The sequence below is a fragment of the Medicago sativa genome, chromosome 3 (genome assembly GCF_051527215.1).
Source record: "Medicago sativa cultivar Bolivia chromosome 3, Bolivia_mono, whole genome shotgun sequence".
NCBI lineage: Eukaryota > Viridiplantae > Streptophyta > Magnoliopsida > Fabales > Fabaceae > Medicago > Medicago sativa.
Genome location: NC_140751.1, coordinates 36269726 through 36279946, shown reverse-complemented (window position 1 = coordinate 36279946; position 10221 = coordinate 36269726). Strand labels below are relative to the sequence as shown.

The window sequence follows — 10221 nt, the reverse complement described above, 5'->3', positions numbered from 1 at the left end:
GATCTACCAATTACCATTGGTCAGGAGACGTTTCAAGTCACTTTCCAAATCATGGACATCAATGCCTCTTACAGTTGCCTCCTCGGAAGACCGTGGATTCACGATGCTGGGGCAGTAACTTCCACTCTGCATCAAAAGCTCAAGTTTGTGAGGAACGGTAAGCTTGTCACTCTACATGGTGAAGAAGCGTATCTGGTTAGCCAAGTGTCATCTTTCTCTTGTGTTGAAGCAGGGTCCGCTGAAGGAACGTCATTTCAAGGCTTGACTATTGAAGGTGCAGAACCCCAAAGAGGTAATGCTACTATGGCTTCATTGAAAGACGCCCAGAAAGCTGTTCAAGAAGGGCAAGCTGCTGGCTGGGGCAAAGTGATACAAATTTTGGAGAATAAGCACAGAGAGGGCCTCGGCTTCTCCCCGACCTTGGGCGTTTCAACAGGAACTTTCTGTAGTGCTGGGTTTATCAACGCTATTGCTGAAGATGCTGTTGAAAGTAGTGATGTGCCTGTGTTTGTTGTACCAGGAGGCACCGTGAGAAATTGGGAGGCCGTTGATATTCATTTAGTCATGCATACTTCCATGTAATGTGTCTTGTTGCTCATGCTTTTCTGTGTTTTCAAAATAACAATCATTTCGCTCTGCCCAAGGTGAAAGTGATGTCTTTGTAAGGGCATGTTTGTTTCGGCATTGCTATTATCAATAAAAGTTGTCGTCTTTTCCGCGACTCTTTGTTTTCTTTATTTTTTTAGTGCCTTTTTCTTGGAAATAATGGTAATGCCAAAAAAACCAAAACATCTTTATTTTCTTATTAATTTCAAAAGTCTGGATGAAAAGACCTTTTTCTAAAATCATCCCAATCATATTATGCAGATCGAACCATAATAATAAACTCGTTGAACACAGTGACCCTACAGTTCCTCCAAATTTTGAATTGCCTATATATGAAGCCGAAGATGAGGAGATACCATATGAGATCACTCGACTGCTTGAGCAAGAATGGAGAGCCATTCAGCCTCACCAGGAAGAGATTGAGCTCGTTAATTTGGGTACTGAAGAGAACAAGCGGGAGATCAAAATTGGTGCTGCACTTGAGCCAGAAGTAAAAAAGAAGATAACTCAGCTTCTCCGTGATTATCCAGATGTCTTTGCATGGTCCTATGAAGATATGTCGGGTCTGGATCCCAAGATTGTGGAACATCGGATACCGACAAGACCTGAATGTCCTCCTGTCAAGCAGAAATTGAGAAGGTTTCGTCCAGACATGGCTCTTAAGATTAAGGCTGAGGTGCAAAAGCAAATTGATGCGGGTTTCCTCATGACAGCTGAATATCCTGAGTGGATCACCAACATCAAACCAGTGCCAAAGAAAGATGGGAAAGTTCGGATGTGTGTTGATTACAGAGATTTGAATAAAGCCAGTCCAAAAGATAACTTCCCATTGCCTCATATTGATGTACTCGTTGACAATACTGCTCAATCCAAAGTGTTCTCCTTTATGGATGGTTTTTCGGGCTATAATCAGATACGGATGTCGCCTGAAGATAGAGAAAAGATGTCCTTCATCACTCCATGGGGAACATTATGTTATAAGGTAATGCCTTTCGGCTTGATAAACGCTGGTGCTACCTATCAAAGGGGTATGACCACTCTGTTTCATGATATGATTCACAAAGAAATTGAAGTATATGATGATGACATGATTGTGAAATCAAGTGGTGAAGAGCAGCATTTTGTATACTTGGAAAAGATGTTTGAAAGGTTGAGAACGTACAAGTTGCAGTTGAATCCCAACAAATGTACATTTGGTGTAAGATTTGGAAAGTTGCAAGGCTTCATTGTCAGCCAAAGAGGCATCGAAGTTGATCCTGACAAGGTCCGAGCTATCTGAGAGATGCCGGCCCCTCAAACTGAAAAGCAAGTCAGAGGTTTCCTCGGACTACCTGTGGACCAATTTTCAAATTGCTCAGAAAGAATCAGCCTGTTGTACGGAATGATGAATGCCAGGAAGCCTTTGATAGCATCAAGGAATACATGTTGGAACCACCTATCCTTGTCCCGCCAGTGGAAGGAAGGCCTTTGATTATGTATCTATCAGTGTTAAATGAATCCATGGGTTGTGTTCTCGGTCAACAAGACGATACTGGAAAGAGAGAACATGCTATCTACTATTTGAGCAAGAAATTCACCGACTGTGAGACTCGGTATACAATGCTTGAAAAGACTTGTTGTGCTTTAGCTTGGGCTGCCAAACGCCTGCGTCATTATATGGTGAATCATACAACTTGGTTGATATCCCGAATGGATCCAATCAAATACATCTTTGAGAAGCCTGCTGTTACTGGAAAGATTGCACGTTGGCAAATGTTGTTGTCTGAATATGATATTGTGTATAAAGCTCAAAGAGCAATCAAAGAAAGCATCCTTGCTGAGCATCTTGCTTGTCAACCTCTTGATGATTACCAGCCGATTAAGTTTGAATTCCCTGATGAAGAGATTATGTATTTGAAAGCAAAAGACTGTGAAGAACCACTGATTAATGAAGGGCCGGATCCCAATAGCAAGTGGGGATTGGTATTTGATGGTGCTGTCAATGCTTATGGTAAAGGGATTGGGGCCATTATTGTAACTCCGCGGGGGCACCACGTTCCTTTCACTGCCCGAATAACTTTTGAATGCACGAACAACATGGCTGAATATGAAGCATGCATCTTGGGAATTGAAGAAGCCATTGATATGAGAATCAAGCATCTTGACATCTACGGTGATTCCGCGCTTGTCATTAATCAGATAAAAGGTGAATGGGAGACTCATCATGAGAAGCTGATCCCTTACCGTGACTATGCAAGACGTCTGTTGACATACTTTACAAAGGTTGAGCTACACCATATCCCTCGGGATGAAAACCAGATGGCTGATGCTCTTGCTACTTTATCTTCCATGTTTCGTGTGAACCACTGGAATGACAGACCCGCTCATGTGTTCACTATTGAAAAGGCGCATAGTCAGGCTGATGAAGATGTGAATGATGGAAAGCCTTGGTACATGACATCAAACAGTTCTTGCAGAATCATGAATATCCACCTGGTGCTTCCAACAAAGATAAAAAGACCCTGAGAAGATTGGCTAGCAAATTCCTTCTGGACGGAGAAATCCTATACAAGAGGAACTATGACATGGTCTTGTTGAGATGTGTTGATGAACAAGAAGCTGAGAAATTGATGCATGATGTACATGACAATACCTTCGAAACCCATGCTACGGGTCACACTATGTCAAGAAAACTGTTAAGAGCCGGCTATTACTGGATGACTATGGAGCACGACTGCTACAAATATGCCAAGAGATGCCACAAATGTCAAATCTATGCCGACAAGATTCATGTACCTCCACATGCCCTCAATGTTATCTCTTCCCCATGGTCTTTCTCTATGTGGGGCATTGACATGATCGGAAGAATCGAGCCAAATGCTTCTAATGGACATCATTTCATTCTAGTAGCAATTGACTACTTCACCAAGTGGGTTGAAGCTGCTTCCTATTCAAATGTGACAAAGCAAGTGGTAGTGAAGTTTATCAAGAATAAGATCATCTGCCGATACGGTGTTCCCAGCAAGATCATCACTGACAATGGTTCTAATCTGAACAATAGCATGATGCAAGCTTTATGTGAAGAATTCAAGATTGAACATCACAACTCTTCTCCTTATAGACCTCAGATGAATGGTGCAGTTGAGGCCGCTAACAAGAACATCAAGAAGATTGTTCAGAAGATGGTCACTACTTACAAAGACTGGCATGAGATGCTACCTTTTGCCTTGCATGGTTACCGTACTACAGTGCGCAGTTCAACCGGGGCAACTCCTTTCTCTCTTGTATATAGCATGGAAGCAGTTCTCCGTCTGGAAGTGGAGATTCCATCTCTTCGAGTGATCATGGAAGCAAAATTGACTGAGGCTGAATGGTGTCAAAGTCGGTATGATCAGTTGAATTTGATTGAAGAGAAACGCATGGGTGCTATGGCTCATGGACAGTTGTATCAAGTGCGAATGAAGAACGTTTTTGACAAGAAAGTCCTACCTCGAGAATTCAAAGAAGGCGAACTTGTTTTGAAAAGAAGGATAAGCCAGCAACCCGACCCAAGGGGAAAATGGACACCTAACTATGAAGGTCCTTATGTTGTCAAGAAGGCTTTCTCTGGTGGTGCTTTGATTCTTACACATATGGATGGTGTTGAACTTCCGAATCCTGTAAATGCCGATATAGTTAAGAAATACTTTGTCTAAAAATGAAAAGAACAGCGTGGTAGGTCGAAAACCCGGAAGGGCGGCCTACGCAAAAGTTAGGGACAAAAAAAATAAATATGAACAAGCTCGCTGAGGTTGTACGCAACTCAGGAAAAAATGAGCGTCTCGATGAGCCGAAAACCCGAAAGGGCGGTTCATGCAAAAATGAGATTGATAACGAAAGGCAAGTAACTATATCTGGCAAATCACCATCACCCCTTGGGGCATCTGCAGCTGTCAATGATCGTCTTCATCAGAAGCTTCTATACTTGTGAATTCAAAATTTCTATGAAATGTAGTGGTCATCGTGTTCAATGTACCACCAACCAATAAAATTACCATTTACCAAGCTTTGTAAATCCGTGGAGTCATGCCTTTGGTTGACTTTCACTCTTCTACATCAATTTGAGCCTGTGCTTTTGTTTGAAACTCTATTTTCTTCCTATTTTCAATGCTATATACCAAAATATTTTCTTTCTATTTGATAATGCCAGTGTCTGAAACAAACATTTTTAAAAATTGAAAAACCTTTTTCTGTCTATTTTTAAAACAAACATGAGCAACAGAGTACATTCCAGTGGAACATGCATGGATAAATGTGTGTCAATGTCCATTTCAATACATGTTACAAGCAGGTTGTTCCCCAGGATGATCTGTGGTCAATGGCAAGAATGAAAAAACAGAATGAAAGTAAAAAATGAAAAAATGAAAATGAAAAGCTCGCTAAGTCGAAAACCCGAAAGGGCGGCTTAGGCAAAATTGAGCACCCCGCTGATTGACAACCTGTGAAGGCAATTCAGGCAAAAATGGGGCAATAAAAAAGAATTTATTCCCGGTGAATCGAAAACCCGAAAGGACGGTTCAGGCAAAAATGGGATTGAAAAATGAAAGAATGAAAATGATATGAAAAGCATTGACCACAGATGTGAACATCCAATGTTTACCCAGCACTGACACGCCTAGCAATGGCAACCTATATCAAAGAGCCTTCCAAGGTTCCCTCTTGAGCAAGTTTTGTATATGTGATGTGATATATTGACCTCGGCCATGGTTTCGATACGTCTCTCAACGACGGTCTCTCCAGGGAGGATTTCCATGTGTACATGATATAGCACGAGCCACTACGTGCCCAAACATCCAATGTTGTGTCTGTCTCTGTGAAGCTTCTCTGCCAAATTGCAAACCAATCATGCATTTCCAAGCATTCATACATGCATAATCATGCATTCTAGGTGCTCATGCATTTGTAAAATTGTTATACCATACATACATGTTGCATTTTCTATCACAATTTGTAACAGCCCGATTTTTCGCTAGATATATTTTATTATTTATTTTTGTTTGTTATATGTGCTCTTATGTGATTAATTGCCTCTGTGTGTATTTTTGGTTGGGGTTCGTAGAATTCGGTGTTAGAAGGGTATTTTAGTCATTTTGGACTCAGGGGTATTTTGGTCATTTTGAGGGCAGGGGTAATTTTGTAATTTTTGCCGAAGGTTATTTTTAGTGCTTAGTGAGGGTTTTATTTTACTAAGTATTGGAGAGTGTAGTAATTATTTTATTTACCATTAAGTGACCATTAGTGTTATATTTTACCGGTAAGTGAGTAGTAACATTTTTGAGGTTGAATTAGAAATGGGTTAGGCCCATTAAGGTTTGTGAGATAAGCCCATTAAGTGAGCCTTTATAAACTTATGTTAGTGAAGAGATAGGGTTACAAACATTTCATTTCACAGTTAGAGAGAGTTAGAGAGAAAACACAAGAGGAGAAAAAGGGTTTTGAAGAGAAGGATCTAGAGAGAGCTAGAAGAGGCTAGAGAATCAAGGGTTGGAGCTAAAGTGAGGCACTAGCTAGTGATTGTGGAGAATTAAGGTATGAGGGTTAGGCTTCACTCATAATTTCATAACTTTTCTCTTTTACCCATTTTCATGAAATTGATGAATTGGTTTTAATTGATGTAAATTCGTGCATAATTGTTGTTGTTATGTTTGAGAACATGATTTGTATGATAATTGTGTTGTTGTTGTTGAATTTGTATGTCAAAATGGATATATATATATGAATATGATATGATTTTGTGTGAAATTGATGAAGAATGAAGTTGTGGTTGTTAAATTGTTGATGAATTGATGCATTGGGTATCATGAATTGGAGATGCATTGGGTATCATGAATTGGAGAATATGATATGATTTTGTTGTTGATGAATTGATGCATTGGGTATCATGAATTGGAGAATTATGATAAGATTTGTTGTTGTGGTTCAAATTTGTGAAGTTGTGTTAAGTTGTTCATGTGAAGGACCAAAATGAAATTTTGATATATGAAATTGTTGGCTGAGTTTTTGATGTTGATGGATGAATTGAACTTGGTAGAATTTATGTTTTCATGTTGTGATTTTGTTAGTCGAGTCGTTTGGGAGAAAACGGAATTTTCGTGTGAAAATTCGAGCGTTAACCGTTTTGAAAAATGAGTGTGATGTGAGGTTTTGGAAAATGATTTTGGGATGGTTGAAACTTGAATTTTTCTGTACATTATGATAGAGCTAAGTGTTAGGAGAATGTAGGCGAAAACGGCTTCGAAAACGGATTAACGGTTTGATTTTTATGCGCGAAAACGTGAAGGTTAAAAATCTGGCGTTGTCTGTCAAACTAAGAACGTGCCAAAATCGTGCCACGATGGGAGACCCACGTGCCACGATCCTGTCTGACAAACAACCCTAAAAATGCATTTTTCTACAATCCAGTTGCTTCCAAACTTGTTCCAAAGTGTAGGGGCTTTATCCTAACAATCTAAGGGTGTTTTATGAAGGAAATAACTTTGTTTAAAGCGGTCTATTGAGTTCTTATGTTGCTTGGCGTTGAAATGAATTAATTAAGAGACGAACTTAGTGAATCGTATAATTTCGTTGTGTTTGGCCGATGAATTACTTATGTAATCTCTATTACACGCATATGTGACTTGTGAGAATACATGACATAGGCAATTGAGCTTGTTTACTTGGTTTTGACTCAAATGTTCAATTAATTTAATGTTATGATTTTGAGAGACGAACTTGACTAAAGATGATTTTTGAGAACCAATTAATTGTGAATCCTTTATGGAGAATTGTTATATGTTATATGAAAATGATTGGTGGTGTAATTATGTGACAACTTTATGTTGTGTGATTTTTGAATGTTGTTAGTGATTGTATATATGATATATTGGTGGTGAATTATTGATGATTGCATATATACATGTATTGGTGATGGTGAGGTGATTATTGTTTGTGTGAACATATGCATTTGTAGTTGAGTCATATGTTCATGCATTCATGACTGATGGTGGTGGATTTTATATCCAAGACTGATGGTGGCGGATTTTATATCCAATTGAGGTGAGTACGATGTTTTTGTTGCATCGAAGGTGACGACCTTGAGGTGATTTGGTACCACATGCATCTAGAGAAGAGTCTAGAACATTGCATGCATTTGAATAATTGATAAGTTGTGTCGTAATTGAATATATGACTTGGCGAATTTGTGTATTGGTGAAATTTGGTGCATGTTGTGATTGTGTGGATTGATGTATAAGTACATTGGTGAATTTTGTGGATGGTTGTGAATAATTGATTTATGCTCTAATTGCATGTCTTAAATGTTTGTACTTATACACTTGATGAATCAATTTGATGATAATTAATTGGATAATAATGATGAGGTGAGAATTGTATATATACATACATATGATATGGTGATTTCTTTGATAATGATGATTGCTTGCTTATAATTTGGAAATGATTAATTGTACTTGTTGAGATAAGCATGCTAGATGAGTAATGAAGTGAGTAATGTTTTCATTGATTGATGTTGATAAATGATGAGCTTTTGTTGATGACTTGATTAGAGGTTGAATATGCATGCTATGCTATGATAATAATGTGATAGCTTGAAATGTAAGTGATGGGGGATAATAATAATCATGTGATGCTAGTGTTCTAGGAGGAAGGCTTATGTATATGTGATACGTGTATGGTACACTTGTTGATATGAACTTGGAATGATGATATGGAATGGTTTTGAATGGTATGAGAATCATGAATACTTGTGAATACATGTATGATTTGTTATTCTGTATTCTTGAATATATCTTTCATTTCCAATGTTCTTGTTTAAATCTTTGATGGATTATGATGATGTAATGCTAACCCTCAGTGGTCTGTGGTGGACCGCCTACCTTTCTGTATGGACGGGTAGACGGCGTGCAGGATGCTTAGTCTGTTTTTCTTGATGATGCCGAGGAGTGGAGTTCCTCTTTATTTGCAAGTGTCTAGATTAGGGCTCTGATCTAGGATAGTTCTTGCATGTTGCTTTATTGATTATGTATTTTGGAGTTGAGATATTGTTGTATTTGAGATATGGAGGATATATTTTATTATACTGAGATTGGGAGTTGTTTATGGATTATATGTATATGTTCCGCTGCTATGTGATGTGACATGATCTTTATGCATGTATGTATTGTGGTTTATTTGAAGACGTAGCATCTATTTCTAGAATATGTTTGTATATTCGCGCGTTTTACCGCTTATTAGAAATAGGGTGTTACAAGTTGGTATCAGAGCCTGGTTGGTCTTGTCCAGACCAAAACCTGTTGAATTCCCTGTTGTATGTGATATGTACGGGAGTACTGTCGGTACTTGTTGTGTTGTTCCGTTCTTTCAGTTGGGTTTGAGCGTAGTGGGGGAGTAGCAGTTTGTTTCAGGTTCGTTGGGTCTGGCAAGGGAAGGTATCTTTGGCTGCAGAGGCTCAGTTGGTTGTGGTTTGTGTTAAGGTTCATGTAGATTTTGAGTTGGATCTTGTGTGTCTTCCGTTGAAACTTATGGACGTAATTTTTGGTATGGATTGGATGTTGACTTTTGGTGTTAACATTAATTGTTTAACCAAGAGTATAACGTTTTCTAAGCCGGTAGCTGAGGAAGGTGGAAGGTTCTTAACCGCGGAGCAAGTGAAGAAGTCCTTGGATGGTGAAGCTTGTGTGTTCATGATGTTTGCTTCCTTGAAGGAAAGTGGTGAGAAAGGAGTTGGTGATTTACCGGTAGTGCAAGAGTTTCCAGAGGTTTTTCCGGACGACATTACCGAGTTACCACCGGAGAGAGAGGTTGAGTTTGCAATTGATTTGGTTCCAGGAACGAGTCCTATTTCGATTGCGCCTTATCGGATGTCTGCATCAGAATTGGGTGAGTTGAAGAAACAGTTGGAAGAGTTGCTCGAGAAACAGTTTATTAGGCCGAGTGTTTCTCCGTGGGGTGCTCCTGTGTTGTTGGTAAAGAAGAAAGATGGAAGCATGAGGTTGTGTGTGGATTATCGGCAGTTGAACAAGGTGACAATCAAGAATCGGTATCCGCTTCTGAGGATTGATGATTTGATGGATCAGTTGGTTGGTGCGGAAGTGTTCAGCAAGATTGATTTGAGATCAGGATATCATCAGATTAGAGTGAAGGCGGAAGATATATCCAAAACTGCGTTCAGAACGAGGTATGGACACTATGAGTATTCTGTCATGCCATTTGGAGTATCTAATGCGCCAGGTGTCTTCATAGAATATATGAATAGGATATTTCATCCTTTTCTGGACCGTTTTGTGGTGGTGTTTATAGATGATATTTTGGTGTATTCGAAGTCTGAAGAAGAGCATGCCGAGCATTTGAGGATTGAAGGAAAATAAGTTGTTTGCTAAGTTGTCGAAGTGTGAGTTTTGGTTGCGGGAAGTGAGTTTCCTTGGTCATGTGATTTCTAAAGGTGGTATCGCCGTGGATCCGTCGAAGGTTGATGCAGTGTTGCAGTGGGAATCACCTAAGTCTGTTTTTGAGGTTAGAAGCTTTCTTGGATTGGGAGGTTATTATCGGAGGTTCATTGAGGGATTCTCTAAGTTGGCGTTGCCATTGACACAGTTGACT

The 10221-nt window shown here is 39.3% G+C and overlaps 1 long non-coding RNA gene across 1 annotated transcript; it reads left to right on the top strand.

Moving 5' to 3' along the window:
- Positions 1-6024: 6024 nt before the first annotated feature.
- LOC146937396 (uncharacterized) lies at positions 6025-8820 on the top strand. Its single transcript, XR_015033273.1, has 2 exons — positions 6025-6153; positions 8519-8820. It is a non-coding gene; the product is annotated as an uncharacterized LOC146937396 (long non-coding RNA).
- Positions 8821-10221: the final 1401 nt, after the last annotated feature.